The sequence below is a fragment of the Carcharodon carcharias genome, chromosome 7, assembly GCF_017639515.1.
Source record: "Carcharodon carcharias isolate sCarCar2 chromosome 7, sCarCar2.pri, whole genome shotgun sequence".
Taxonomy (NCBI): domain Eukaryota; kingdom Metazoa; phylum Chordata; class Chondrichthyes; order Lamniformes; family Lamnidae; genus Carcharodon; species Carcharodon carcharias.
The window spans coordinates 66,733,217-66,747,819 of record NC_054473.1 but is presented as its reverse complement, the minus strand read 5'-3'; the positions used below and the strand labels follow the sequence as shown (position 1 = coordinate 66,747,819).

At 42.7% G+C, this 14,603-nt stretch overlaps 1 long non-coding RNA gene across 1 annotated transcript in view; it reads right to left on the bottom strand.

The window, feature by feature from the left end:
• LOC121279756 overlaps positions 1-14,603 on the bottom strand; it is a 61,131-nt gene that overhangs the window by 32,031 nt on the left and 14,497 nt on the right. The window contains exon 2 of the long non-coding RNA XR_005943487.1: positions 10,676-10,724. This is a non-coding gene — a long non-coding RNA (uncharacterized LOC121279756). The remainder of the gene's footprint in view (positions 1-10,675; positions 10,725-14,603) is intronic.

The window sequence follows — 14,603 nt, the reverse complement described above, 5'->3', positions numbered from 1 at the left end:
AAAACCAACTTTGATGGGATGAGAATGCATCTGAGTGGAATGAGTTGGAATCAAATGTTGGCAGAAAAAACAGTTGCTGAACAATGGGCCACCTTCAAAGAAAAAGTATTGCAGATGATGTCAGGGTTATTCCCTTGAAGGGGAAAGGTGGGACAAATAATTCTAGAGCACTCTGGATGACGAGAGAGATAGAGGTAAAGATGAAAAGGAAGAAGTGTGCGTATGACAGATGTCAGGTAGAAAATACAATGGAGAATCAGGCTGACTATAGAAGGACCAGAGGGGAAGTGAAGAGACTAATAAGAAAAGCAAGGAGAGAGCATGAAAAAGGCTGGCAACGAAGATAAGAGGGAATCCCAAGCTCTTCCAAAAGCATGTAAATCATAAAAGGATGGTAAAAGAAAGAATAGAGCCGATTAGGGACAAATAAAGGGAATTTGCTTGTGGAGGCTAGAGAAATAGCAGAGGTGTTGAACAAGTGTTGAATCTGTTTTTACAAAGGAAGAACTTGCTACCCAGGCCGAGGAGAGAGAGAGAAGGTAACTGGTACACTAGAAGAATGTACAATTGAGAGGAACTCTTGATAATCTTTTAAATGAAAACCAAATCAACAAAATTGGGATAAATCAGGCACAGCCCCTAATTCAGGTCAGCTGTAAAACCAAGAACAAAGTTTAAAGGAAACTTACAAACTTTAAATCAAAATGTGATTAAAGGGGTCAACAAAACACCCCAGTCCCCGCGGTGCCCACCGAGCACGGAAGGCCTCGAGAGTGCCAGCAGACACCGCGTGCTCCTTCTCCAGGGACATCCGGCAGCGAACGTAGCCGCGGAAGAGGGACAAACAATCGGGCGGGACTCCCCCGTCGATCGCCCGCTGCCTGGACCTGTTAATGGCCAACTTGGCCAGGCCCAGGAGCAGGTTCACGAGGAGGTCCTCCTCCTTCCCGACCCCCTTCTGCACCGGGTGCCCATAGATCAGGAGCGTGGGGCTGAAGTGCAAACAAAACATCAATAAAAGGTTTTTCAAATAACTAAAAAGGGAGTGCAGCCTACAACACCCTATGTATACATGGTCCACGGACTCCACAAGACCGCAAAAAGGGCATGTGTCCTGAGAGTCCGTGAACCTATGCATCCTCTTATTATAAGGGACTGCTGCATGCAACAACCTCCAACCCAGGTCCCCGATAGAAAGGGGGAGGACACCTCCGTAGAGGGCCTCCCATCGAGGGCCTCCGCCGCCGGACGGCAACAAGGCACGCCAGGGCGTGTCCGGTCGACGGACAAGGGCGAGAAAATGGAAGGTGTGCAGCAGCAGTCCATACAAAAAGCCCCTCTTTGCTGTGCCAAAAGGCACAGAGGGCATGTCCCCGAGGCAGCTCATATTGCGGGGCACCAGCACCCGAGGGAGGGTTCGGGGCTTGGGGCCAATGTGGAATTCCGTCCGAACAGGGGAACGCTCAGACGGAAGACCACCGCGCACCTGGGCCACCTCAAGACCCAAAATAACGTCGGGTCCGAGCACGACCGTTCTCAGGTCTTGGATGGCATCGGCTGCGACCTGGACACTCACAGACGCGCGTCGCGCCAACTCCTGCGGGAGCATCCAGCCCAGTCCTCCGCCACCCAGCACGTCCCCGATCCTGGTCACCCCTGCGGCCACAGCCCTCCTCTCCGCCAACCACTGAAAAGGACGGAGGGGCGGATTCCTGAGCAGCGGCTCTCTGACGATAGCCGCTACTCCTGACGGGGGAGAGCTGCGTCGCGAGGCGACCACTTTCCAGACTTTGATCAGGTCCTGGTAAAAGACGGGCAACGCCTGCAAGGAGCCACCGAGGCCCAGCTGTTCTATAAACAGGAGCTGCACGTCATAATTCAGGCCGTGCACCTGACGGAAGAAATACGTCATCAGGGCACACCATCTAGGAGGAGGCTCAACGTAGAGGTATCGCTGCAGGGTCTGAAGGCGGAAAGTCGCCACCTGTGTGCGTAGGCACACTAGCGCCTGACCACCCTCCCTAAGCGGGAGACTCAGAACCTCGGCAGCGACCCAGTGCAATCTTTTGTCCCAGAAGAAGTCGACTAACAATCTCTGGATTCTTGTGACAAAGTCCGGGGGAGGGGTCAAAGTGACCAGCCGATACCACAACATGGCGGCGATCAGCTGGTTTATGACCAGAACTCGACCCCGGTAAGATAGCACTCGGAGCAGTCCTGTCCAGCGCCGCAGGCGAGCGGTGACTTTCGTCTCCAGTTCCTGCCAGTTTGCCGGCCAGGATTCCTCAGCGGGGCAGAGATGGACACCCAGGTAGAGGAGGCTGGTCCTGCTCCAGGTGAAAGGCCTGAGCTCCTCGGGTAGGGGATCCATCTGCCACTGACCGACCAGGAGTCCAGAACACTTACCCCAGTTGATCCTGGCAGAAGAAGCGGCAGAGTAGACCTCCTGGCACTCGCGCATCCTCCGCAGGTCAGCCGGGTGACTAAACATAAGGAGCACGTCATCGGCGTAAGCCGAAAGGACCACCCCGATGCCCGGCCCGCGCAGAACCAATCCCGACAACCTCCTCCGCAAGAGGCGCAGGAAAGGCTCCACGCAAATAGAATACAACTGGCCAGACAGGGGGCAGCCCTGACGTACCCCTCTCCCAAAGCGCAGGGACCCGTTAACCTTCACTAGACACTCCGCGGCAGTGTACAGAAGTCGGATCCGGGCGACAAAATGCGTCCCGAACCCGAAAGCTCGCAGAGTTCCGAGTAAGTATCCGTGATCCACCCTGTCGAACGCCTTCTCCTGATCGAGAGACAGGAAGGCGCTCGACAGACCAGCCCTCTGGGAATGGTGGATGATGTCCCGGACCAGATGGATGTTATCATAAATGGTTCGGTCCGGGACGGTGTAGGACTGGTCAGGGTGGATCATGTGGTCCAGCACGGTGCCGAGCCGAGAAGACATGGCTCGGGCGAAGATTTTGTAGTCCGTGCTGAGGAGGGAGACCGGGCGCCAGTTTTTAAGAAGGCGGAGATCCCCCTTCTTCGGTAGCAGGGCAATCACGGCCCAAAGAAGGTGTAACTCTTTCGAGTACAAACCCGTTTCCATCTGTTTCAGATGCAGTTACATTGTTTCATAGTTTGCCATTGTGAGATTTGAACTCTTGATCTTGGGGTTACAAACCCAGTACCATAACCACTTGGCTATTTAGGCCAAGCCAACAATAGAGAGGAAGGTGGTGTTGGAAAAAGCTATCCTTACTTAAAATAGATAAAGTACAAAGACCGGATGAGATGCATCCAAGGATACTGAGGGAAGTGAGAGTGGAAATTGCAGAGGCACTAATGATAATCTTCTCGTCTTCCTTTGACACAGGGGAGGTGCCAGAGGGCTACAGAACTGTGAATGTTAAACACTTGTTCAAAAAGGGGTGTAAGGATAAAGCTGGTTGTCAATGTATAAATAATCATACTGCACGGCAATCACCTTGTTAAAGGCAATTACTAGTTAAACAGGTGATGGGCATTGATTATCCCATCTAAACAGAATAAAAAGACACAGCTGGAACACTATGTGGAAGTTAGTTGTACTGAAGAGTTGTTTTGAAAATAAACCAGCTTGAACCAAAAGACCTGCCTGGATTAATTTTTCCACTGCAATCTCTTATTGTGAGCACCACTAGCAACTACAGACCAGTCAGTTTGACCTGTGGTAGGGGAAATTTCTGGAAACTATATGGGATAAAATCAATAATCACTTGGACAAGTGCAGGATAATTAAGGAAAAAATCATATTTAACTAAGTTGCTGGAGTTTTTTTCATGAGGTAACACTGTTGATGTGCTGTATATGGACTTTCAAAGGGCATTTGATATAGTGTTGCACAATAGATTAGAGCAAAACTCTAAGTCATGGAATAAAAGGGAAAGTAGGCACTTGGATAAGAAAATGGCTGAGTGACAGGAAACATTAGTGATGGCTGTTTTTCAAATTGGAGGAAAGTTTGTAGTGGAGTTCCTCAGGGGTCAGTGTTGGGACCCTTGCTCTTCCTGGTATATATTAATAACTTAGACTGTGGTGTGCTGGATATGATTTCAAAGTTTGCAAATAATACAAAGATTAGAAATGTTGTCAACTATGATGGGGATAGTCTTGATCTTCAAAAGAACATAGACATGTTGGGGGATTGGACAGACAAGTGGCAGATGAAGTTCAACGTAGAGAAGTGTGAGGTGATTAGTTTTAGCAGGAAAAATATAGTGAGACAGTATAAAATAAAGGTAGAGCCTCTAAAGGGGGTGCAGCAACAGAGCGACCTTGGTGTAGATGTATATAGGTCATTGAAGATGGCAGGGTATGCTGAGAAAGCAGTTAATTAAACATATAGTATATTAATAGGGGCATTGAGTACAAAAATAAGGAGGTCATGCTGAACTTTTATAAGACATTAGGTAGGCCTCATATGGAGTACTGTGTCCTGTTCTGGGTGCCATACTTGGAAGGATGTGAAGACATTAGAGAGAGTACAGAGGAGATTCACAAGAATGATTCCTGGGATGAAGAACTGTAGTTATGAGGATAGGTTGGAATGGTTGGGCCTGTTTTTTTCTGGGAGAAAAGAAGGTTGAAAGGAGACTTGATAGAGGTATTCAAGATCCTGAGGGGTTTGGACAGGGTATATAGTGAGAAACTTGAACATCAAGAACTAGAGGACACAGGTTCAAAATAATTTTAAAAAAAAAGGAATGGAAGTGGTGTGAGGAAAAACTTTTTCACCCAGGGTGGTGGAGGCAGGTTCGATTGAGGTATTCAAAAGGGAACTGGATTGCTACCTGAAGAGAGTATGCAAGTTACAGGGATAAGGCAGGGAAGTGGGACTAGGTGAAACGTTCTTTCAGAGAATCAGTGCAGACTTGATGGGCCAAATGGTGGCCTTCTGCACTGCAAAGATACTGTGATACTGCAAGAGCTGGAATACTTGGCTGACCAGGTATGGGTTGATATATGAATTTGGTTTTGGCAACTTTCAAGGACAGGCCAAGTTTCTTGTATAGTAAGTCTCTCTTAGAGCTATAGTTGCATTCCTGAAAATTGTGACTTTAATCATGGGTTCGCATAGGAATCACATTAAAGCTGGAGTTAGGTTCCTTTGGACATTTCTCACCTGGAAAAACTAGTGTATAAGTTGAAATTCTGTATCTCAAGTGCAGGACTGTGCATTCCTAGCCAAAATAATTTGCAAAATAAGTCACAATATGAAAGGAATACTGTATAATTTAAGGGAAAACATTGAAGGCCTATGGGGAAAGAGCACAGGAGTGGGACTACATGTAGTTGGATAGTATTTGAAAGAGCCAGCACAGGGATGATAGACTGAATGGCCACCACCTATGCTGTGTAATTTGATTATTCTATGATTAGAAGCTGAGGAGAGGTCTTTAAGTCTGGTCCTCTGACCCTTTCCCTAAACTCCAGAGTCTGTCATATTTTCCTCTAAGGATCAGAAACCTTGTTCCTTAAGTGCTTTTCTTTTGCAGGTCTTCTAGTCTTACAGCTAAATTAATTTTTAAAGTCTTTTGGTAACCTTTCAATCATGAAATGCTGCATTATATTTTTATCTCATTTTCTCTCTGCACACTACGTTTATTAGCACAATGATTTTCTTCCTGAGCATTCTTCACCTTTTGAAGAAAACATCTAATCCTGTGTCACAGATAGCTACCCAAGCCCTTCAATCACATTCAGGTGGTTTTCCAGTATTCCTTGTGTGAATTTCCACAGATTCATGTCAATAGGATTTCTATTCACTTACTGTATGATCCGTGATGATGACACATATCTTCAACATCAACTTGCAACTCCAATGCCAATCACTCAAAGAAATGACATAACTAAAATGGCAATGCAAATCAGGAAAAACAGCCCCTAAAGAATAAATGACTAAAACAGAACAATGCTTTACAGGATGATTTAAAGTGAGAACTTACTGTATGTAGAATTGAGAATCAAGAGTGACTTGCAAATCTGGAGCAGAGTGGGCAACGACGCTGCAGTCATCCACAAACTAGACCACGAATGTCTGATGATCTGTTTAGTTTTAGCACAGAGGTGAATGAGGTTAAAGTTTCCCTTCTAGGCAGTATTTGGTACTGACAGCGGAGGGCAATTTATCTTTGATCAGATGAATAGCCATTGTCAGGTAGACTGTAAATAGTAGGGGGCTATCACATAGCCTTGCTTGACCCCGGTCTGGATTTAAGGCTTCTGTTTCACTCGACAATTGCAGTTACATCATCATGACTCAATTGCAGGATTGTGATTGCATTTCTTGGACATCCAAATCTTTGGAGCACAATCCAGAGCCATCAAATGCTATGGTCAGGTCGATAAGTGCAATGAAGAGCTTTGGTGTCGCTCTCAACACTTTTCTTGGATTTGTCTGACAACAAAGACCATATCAGAAGATTCTTAGGAAGGTCTATCCCTGGGAGAATTTCCTCAGCCACAGGAAGTAGACAATTCAGGAGAATGTATGTCAGGATTTTCCCTGCTATGAATGAGAGAAATATTTCAATAGTTTCCATAGCATGATTTATCTCCCTTGAAGATTAGTAGCAAGCTTGTGCATTAACTCATTAAACTCATTTTAGCTACAAGTTGAAGCTACATTGAAAATAAGGGCTTTTTCTGAATTTAAAGGAACTCTTCAGGATTGGCATTTGAAACTTCCATAGTTGGATGTTAATGCACTTCAAACCAATCTAAACTACAACAGCCACAAACCAGCACTGATTTAATTAGAAGAGAGAAGAGTACATTGAGCCTCAGGTACAAGCATAGCAACACTAGAGCTATAGTGTATCACTTAAGCATTTCAGAACATGAGTAGTATGGTAAAAGAACTCAGTATAAAGCATATGCACAATAAAACTTCACTAACCTAATTCCCAATAATGGAAAAAAACACTAATCACAATCATTTCTTTAACAATCAACACATGTACACAATCTGTCATGGTATCACCTTCCATCACTACATTATCAACCTGGTAACCAAAGACACTCTACATGCTCTTTCTAGCTTGGCCTAAATAGCCAAGTGGTTATGGTACTGGGCTTGTAATCCCAAGATCATGAGTTCAAATCTCACCACGGCAAAATTATGAAACAATGTAACTTCATCTGAAGAAACAGATGGAAACGTGTTTGTTTGTACTCGAAAGAGTTACATGCTCTTTCTAATAACAATGTGTACATACTTTGCATCGTCTTGAATACAGACACTCATTCACTTCTTCCTCTTTCTGATAACCTGGACCCATAAGCATTTTACATCATTTCTTAATGTGTGTACACAACTCAAGTGCTAAACGATTCAAACAAACATGCATACACAATGACCCCCCAACACTTACTACATAAACACTATATATATATATATATATATATGTATATATACACACTAAACATACTATTCAAATACACAAACAGGCGCGCACACTATATATAAACACATGCTACATAAACACACACACACAATACATACATACACAATGCTCTCTTATTGCATTTTTGACCTGATAACTAACACATAAACCATCCTCTGGTATGCTGTTGAGACACTCGAGTGATGCTAACATTTCTGAGAGGATATGACAATATGTCATTGCCAAAATAAAAAGGAGGGGTAGGGGTGGGGGTGGAGGAGGAAAGACCATTTTTTTTAATAAAAATCAATTACAATTGAATTTGTCCTGGCATCAAAATCTGAATGTGGCTTCAGCTCTGAATTCTGTTTCTTGAGCATTCTTGAGGAAAATCATAAGAGCTGTGCAGCCAAAATGAGGCGCATCCCCATTGCCATTTGCTAATACTTGGCATATGCCCTAACCATGCTGCTGAGGGGTCTTGTTGATTACAGGAATTAGCACATCATTCTCAAGGGTAATGTTAATAAGAGGCCATTAGACTCAATTAATGTGTCAGGAATAGACAAAAGGAAGCCTTGTATTTCCTTTCTGCTTTTCCTTAACTCACCTTATGTTTAATTTATAGTGGCAGGTCGCAAAGAAATGGCTTCTGCAAGAATGAAACTTGCCAGAATCCGCATTAGAAAGAGAAGGCAAAAAAAAAAATCAAATTATTTGAGCTTTGTGGAGAACAGAATTTGCAGAATCAAATGGAGCACAAATTTCTAGAAACCTGAACTAAAAACAAAAATACAGAACATAGCTCTGTCAGAGAAAAAGCATAAGGCTAAAAATTCCACAGACTCCAAAAATGGGAATCACGGTTTGTGATTAACCCATGCTCATTAAAATAATGCAGGCAGCACACAAACTTCATGATGCCTGCTGATGTAATTGATACCGGCATGCAGGCCAGCATTAAATGCAGTGGGCTCAAGTGTATGTGAGCTTAACACAACAAGTTTAGTGTGTGCTACTTCAAGCCAGCTTGCACTTCTTAAATGCGAGCTGCATTCTAGCTGTAGCAGGCACGAGAAGTTCTTGTGTAAGAGTGGCCTGCAGAAAGTGTAGATGGTGCAACGTGGCAGACAGCACACTCCAAGATTTCTCTTGCATTGCTGCAGGCCCTGGTTCAGGGAGGGCCAGGAGGAGAGAGGTCCTATATCTACAGGGGGGTAAGGCCCTCCTGACAGGAATTGAGGGGGAACGGGAGCAGATAGTCATGGAGGTCAATGTGAACAATGTCACTCCGAGAACCTGGATGCAGTTGAACAATAAGTTTAACAACCTCACATGAGCAGTCAAGTTCAGTGACTGCATTTTCAAATGCCATATCTTTACAACTGAACCATGAGTCTCACACATGGCTGAATTCACCACACCCCCCATTCTCACCAATCAACAATCTATTGCTAGCATGACTCAACTCATATTAATACACTTAACACTGCTGAAAACCTCAAACACACATCTCACAGCTTGCACACACTACCAGCTATTCAACCATGACAGCCACATCATCCAAACATTGCACATTGTTCACCACCATACTTCCTACTCTTTTATATGACAAGGTGGGGCACCACTGGAGACAGCAGGATCTAACTAGTGGGTGACAGGCACAGCCTCATGTCCTTACTCCCTCAGAGAAGATGATGGTGACATATTGGTATGGGCATCACTGTGGCTGTGGCCAGCAGCAGAGCTGAGAACATCAAAGGTAAAAACATGTTCCTACCTAATCTACCTTCTCACATCTCTGTTTCCCCTCATTCCACGCTCTCTTCTGATATCCAAGTTGCAACTGTACACCTCTTACTTTCCCGCACCTCACCTCATTACAAGCTTACCCTTATCCTTCTTCTTTTCAGATATGCAAGAACTGCCACTTGGGCAGGCAGTGTTGCAAGAGTGTAAAGAGCAAAGATAGCAGGACAAATGATGAAAAAACACTGTCACACAATCCCACATTAGGAGCCACTAGTGCAGATTTTTGCACTTTGGGTACTTTAAAGGGTAACATAGAGGCAGGATCTGCATCTGGCGAGCTACTGGGCATGACTGGGCTGCAATCAGAGGTTAAGTTTTCTTTTTGACTAACGTGATCAACCAAAGATTCGCCATTGACCCATATTGGTGGCAGTTGTAAGAGTTAAACAGGGATAAGTTCAGCAGAATTCTCCAGGTGAACCTTGTACACCATAAGGGCCGATATCAGCAGAGCTCTCAAGAAAGGCCTTGGGGATCATAAGAGATTAACTGATTAGGAGACAAAGGAGGAATGAGGATAAACAAATAAGGGTAAAGACAAACAGGGATGGGGCCAGGCTAGAACGAGATGAAGAGGCCCTGCTTGGGTGAGTAAAGATACATACCTGGGACTGGAGACACCTGCTTATGTGATTATGTACTGACCAGATTAGAATAATGCAATGTGTACATGACTAGTTGTGAACAAAAAAGATGGCTTTCCTGTAATTGGTAGAGTTCTGTTTTAGCCAGTGTAAGGCAGACTCTCCCTGCATTCACTTGAATAACCTGTTAACCTGTATCTGAGTCTCCTGTGGTCAATCCTTAAAAGGCACCACAACACAGTTATATAGAAACTTTATTCAGCAAAAGCAAAGCTAGATTCATTACACTTTCAGAACAATAGTTTACAAGGTTTAATTAGATGTTTTAAGCCTTGGGTAAAGGTCATGGTCATCCTGGACACCCTGGCCTGAACCCCTGATTCATCCTCCAAGTGACTCTTAAACTTCTACAGCTTTGGTCTGTTCTTCCTAAACACCTTTCTATAACACAAAATTACTAAATTTTGCTAGACTAATAATTGACTTACAACAATCACTTTGTTGTCCAATTACCAGCAAAGCACATATACTAGGCCTTGTCTTTAGCCAGGTTTCGGCCTAATAACCCCTGACCCAACTACTTATATTCCTACTGCCGAAGTTATCAGTGCAGCTGTGCCACTCAATGGACATCCTTTGCACTTGCCTTGATGGTCTCATAATACTAGCTAAAAAGCACCCCCCCATCCTGCCCCCTCCCCCCATATCCTGTCATAAGCCTAGATGGCAGGCCTCCCCTATTCTTTCACACATTCAAATATGCTATCTAGTCTATCGTTCCACAGGAATGAGGCTGCCTCTGCTTGCAGTTCTATTTTATTTATACTATCTTTTAATTTAACTAGCCTCCTTACCCATTACCTCTTTTTGAGCATCTCACTAATCCGACCATCCTTTCTTTTATCTGCACCTGAAAGACATAACCGTCTCTTAGGTTACTACAAAGATAAAGCAAAACATATACTTGTATATAGCTACTTGTGTATACTCTTTGGATTACATTATAGCAATATCCTAATAGATACATTTTCCAATTAAGCACTTACCTAAAACAACTAATAAATATACTGGAGGACCTCCCACTCCCCAAATACCCCAACACAAGGCAAAGGAAAAAAGTCGTGCAGGTGCCAGCTCACTGGAGGGTGAGATTGCACAAAAGTTTTGCTGCGCAGATATCAGATGGGGGCTTCAAAAGGGCAGTGTACACAAAATGGTTGATGGGTATGCACTTAGAAATATTTGGTACATTGGCAGACCTGTCAGAGAGCCTGCTATCACTGTCCAGGACCATGGAGAAGCTATTTGTGGAATCTTGCTGTGCACAAAATGGATGCTGCAATTGCCAACAGTGAATCCTTCGCTGTGAAGTACTATGGGATGAGCTAACAATGTGAACTGTGCTGTACAATATACCCAGAGCACAAATTTCTTTGGGGTCCAGGATGGACTGCTGGAGTGAGAGCACCAGGAATGGAAAGGTGGGGATGTGAAACAGGGCAGGACCTACATGGATCGCCACCCCAAAGAGAAGTCCTAGGGAATGTATGCTAGAGGGAGGGGTGGGTCAAGTTTACAGGTCACCAATAGGGCATGATTGCTGGTCCTCCATTGTTACAGCATTGAAGCAGGATTATGGATCTTGCCGTGATACCTTGAGGACATAAATGATGTACTGGTGCCATCCAGTGGCAAAGCAGCTTTGCATCATTGAGATATGTCTATACCCAGCACTTTTGGTTAGCTCATGTTAGATCCAGAGTAAAGATCCCCCACACCAAACAAAGTACTTCAACAAAAAGTTAAAAACATTATTCGCTTGTATAGCAGTGTGATATTTTTCTTTCCCATCCACAGCCTTCCTTGTGGTCTTCCTGAATGAGATTGCCAATTTGATGATAATTGGAGCTAAATAATGACTTTTTAAAAAAAGCTGTGTGCATTACCACATGGAACCAGGTTGAAATGAGTTTCAGGCATATTCTAGCCAGAATCTTTATATCTATGATGAGAGGAGTTTCACATTTCATCAGTCTATGCTGAGTGAGAGGATATAAAATGTTTTGCAAGGGTAGAGATACAAAGACAGATAGGGGAGTTTATTATTTGTGAGTTATAACAAGTAGCTCTGAAAAGGGTAGATATAGCCTCATAAGAGGATAAAGCTGAAACAAAAGAAACAGAGCTGAGCAGTGATACAGTTGGCTAGCTGTTAATTAGCAATTTCTAAGGACCATCAGAGGTGTTAAGACAGATGGGAAGACTCCAAAAAACTCTCAGAATACAATTTCCAGAGCTTGAGCATACAGGCCCAGGGGCAACTAGAAGGGAAGAACAGACAATACAATCTCACTGAGTCAGTCAGGAACTGTTTTCTCACACAGCGTATGACGCAGACTACTACTAGAGACTCTTGATTGGGCAGTTAACAATCCACCAGGGCTGGTTAGTAACCTGGAGAGAGGATATTGGTGAGCACCTGGGATATGGTGATAATTAAGTGATCAGATTAGATATTGTTGTCAAGGCTAAATTCAAAAACAAAATTGTGGTAAAGTAAATTTACAAACCACCTTTCATGACCCTAGGATGGGCCATCGTACCTTGCAGCCAATGAAGTACTATAAGACTTGGAAAAGCAGATATTGTTGGAAAAATACCTTCATAAAAGTTATTAGGGAAATATACTTAAACAGACTGAGAGAGAAAAAGTAATGACCCAGATGTTATTGTCAGCAGTGAAGGAATGGTGCTCACTGTTCATATTACAGTTGCTCACAGACTTTTTATGGGCTTTTGACCAGCAATTAAGTTATTTACAGATCTTTATCTGTCTGGCCTCAAAATAAAGAGAGGGGAAGAAAGATGAGTTAAAGAGAGAGGGAGAGTGAGAGATAAAGTAAGAAAAAAGGTTATTTCAATTTTTTACTACATCTCCAACACAAACTTCTGAAACTCCATACTCATAAAATCAAATTTTCAGTGCCAAAGGGGTTGTTTGGCAGTAATTAAGGCTTATCATACCATTAAAAATTCACTTACACCTGAATGCACTAATCTTAATTTTTCTGGTTTGCTTCGTGTACCGAGTGCAACGTCATGGCCTTACATGGATTTCAATGTCAAGTCTATCAGCAAGGTATTGGTATAGTTCAACTAGTGGAAGAAAAGGACAAACCGGAGAGGAATTACCAATCTCCGCGTTTAACTACGCATGTGCAGACTCCAGAAACTGCTGCCCAATTACTCCATAATAACAGCCTCACAGTTATTCCTGATGCAAAATCTGGCCCTAAGTATTTAAGGGTCTTGTATAGGATGGTGAAACAAAGTAAATGTTACTCAAAATATATAACAAAGACTAGGCCATAGGGAAGAAGGGTCAAGGGAATGATGACGAAAAGCAAATAGCAATGAATTAATAAGGTTAGAAGAAACATTCAAAGAGCAAATATACTTTAAATGATACAATAAATCAGAGAGAGACTGCTCACTTTTAAAGGAAAGGTGTGACAACATTTAACTCGGAATCAGTACAGTAGGGAAAATTTATAATTTGTTTAAAATGTCGGTGAAATCTGTAATTGTTTTTAAGAAAGTTTGAAGAGGATTTTCTATTGACATAATTGCATCAATTGTAAAGGGATCAGTTGTAATTTTCTTAGATAACAAGGAATACTAGTCCATGTGAACTGGTGCCTCTTGACCTGGAAGCAGTATCAACTGGAAGGAAGTATCAAGAAGATATAATAATTCTCAACGTTATTGGAATTTATTGTAAAATAGAGTAATAGTGGGATGTGTTTACATGTGTGTGAGAGAGATTTAATTGAATTAGAGGCAGGATGCTGGTCAAGGTGCTTTGATCTAAGAAGAGAGGTTAGGTTTGAAATCTTGATCTAGATAAACATGGGGAAGTTTAGGAACATAGGTGTCAAGGGAACATTTGCATTTTGAAATAAACCAGACTAGACTGTTTTCAAAGGAGGAATGAAATGTGTTGCCTAGCCAGGGGAAGTTTAGAAATGGTATGTTCATTTTTCTCAAAGATTACTGATAAAACTTAGTGCCAAGAGAGGGTTTTATTATTACAATGGGTTTTTGCATTTAAAAAGAAAGATATTTATAAAGAAGGAGCAAGGGCTGTTTGTAGGGGAAGGCATTTTTAAGATCTTACAAGTGTGTGAAAAAATCTTCAGCATCTATGCCTCAAGCTGCTATTTTCAAAGGACTGAAGTTAAGAAAACTCACTTAGAAGTCGACTTGTTCAGGGTATCATGTATCTTTGTCTGGATCTTTTAAAATCTGTGTCTCTTACTGTTGCTTTAATGAAAGTGTAACTGGGAGTTAGATTGATTAGGGGATTTAGAAATTATCATAGTAATTTGTAGATCTATGCATGTATTTAAAGTCATTTCTTCTATTAATAAATGTTTAATCTAGTTTTGTAAAAACCTATAAGACTTGGTGGTCTTATTACTATTGAATTCAGAACACGCATTTCAAAATTTATACAAATTGCAAAACAAGTTGTGGCAGTTGTTTCAGGTTTCCCTTTCAGATTTGAACAACTCAGTATCAACTGAGTTTACGGCTGTGCCATAACAAACTGGGGGCTCGTCCGGGAATATATTTGAAAATCCTTGATTTTTTTTGGAGTTGGTGAATCTTAAGGTTACAAGTACGAGAAGCACTTTTACTTCAGGAGTTGGGTGAGGTCGTTTTCTAGTGGTGAGACTGCAATATGGCTTTGGCAGTTGTTCAGACTTGTTTGGGAGTTTAAATTATA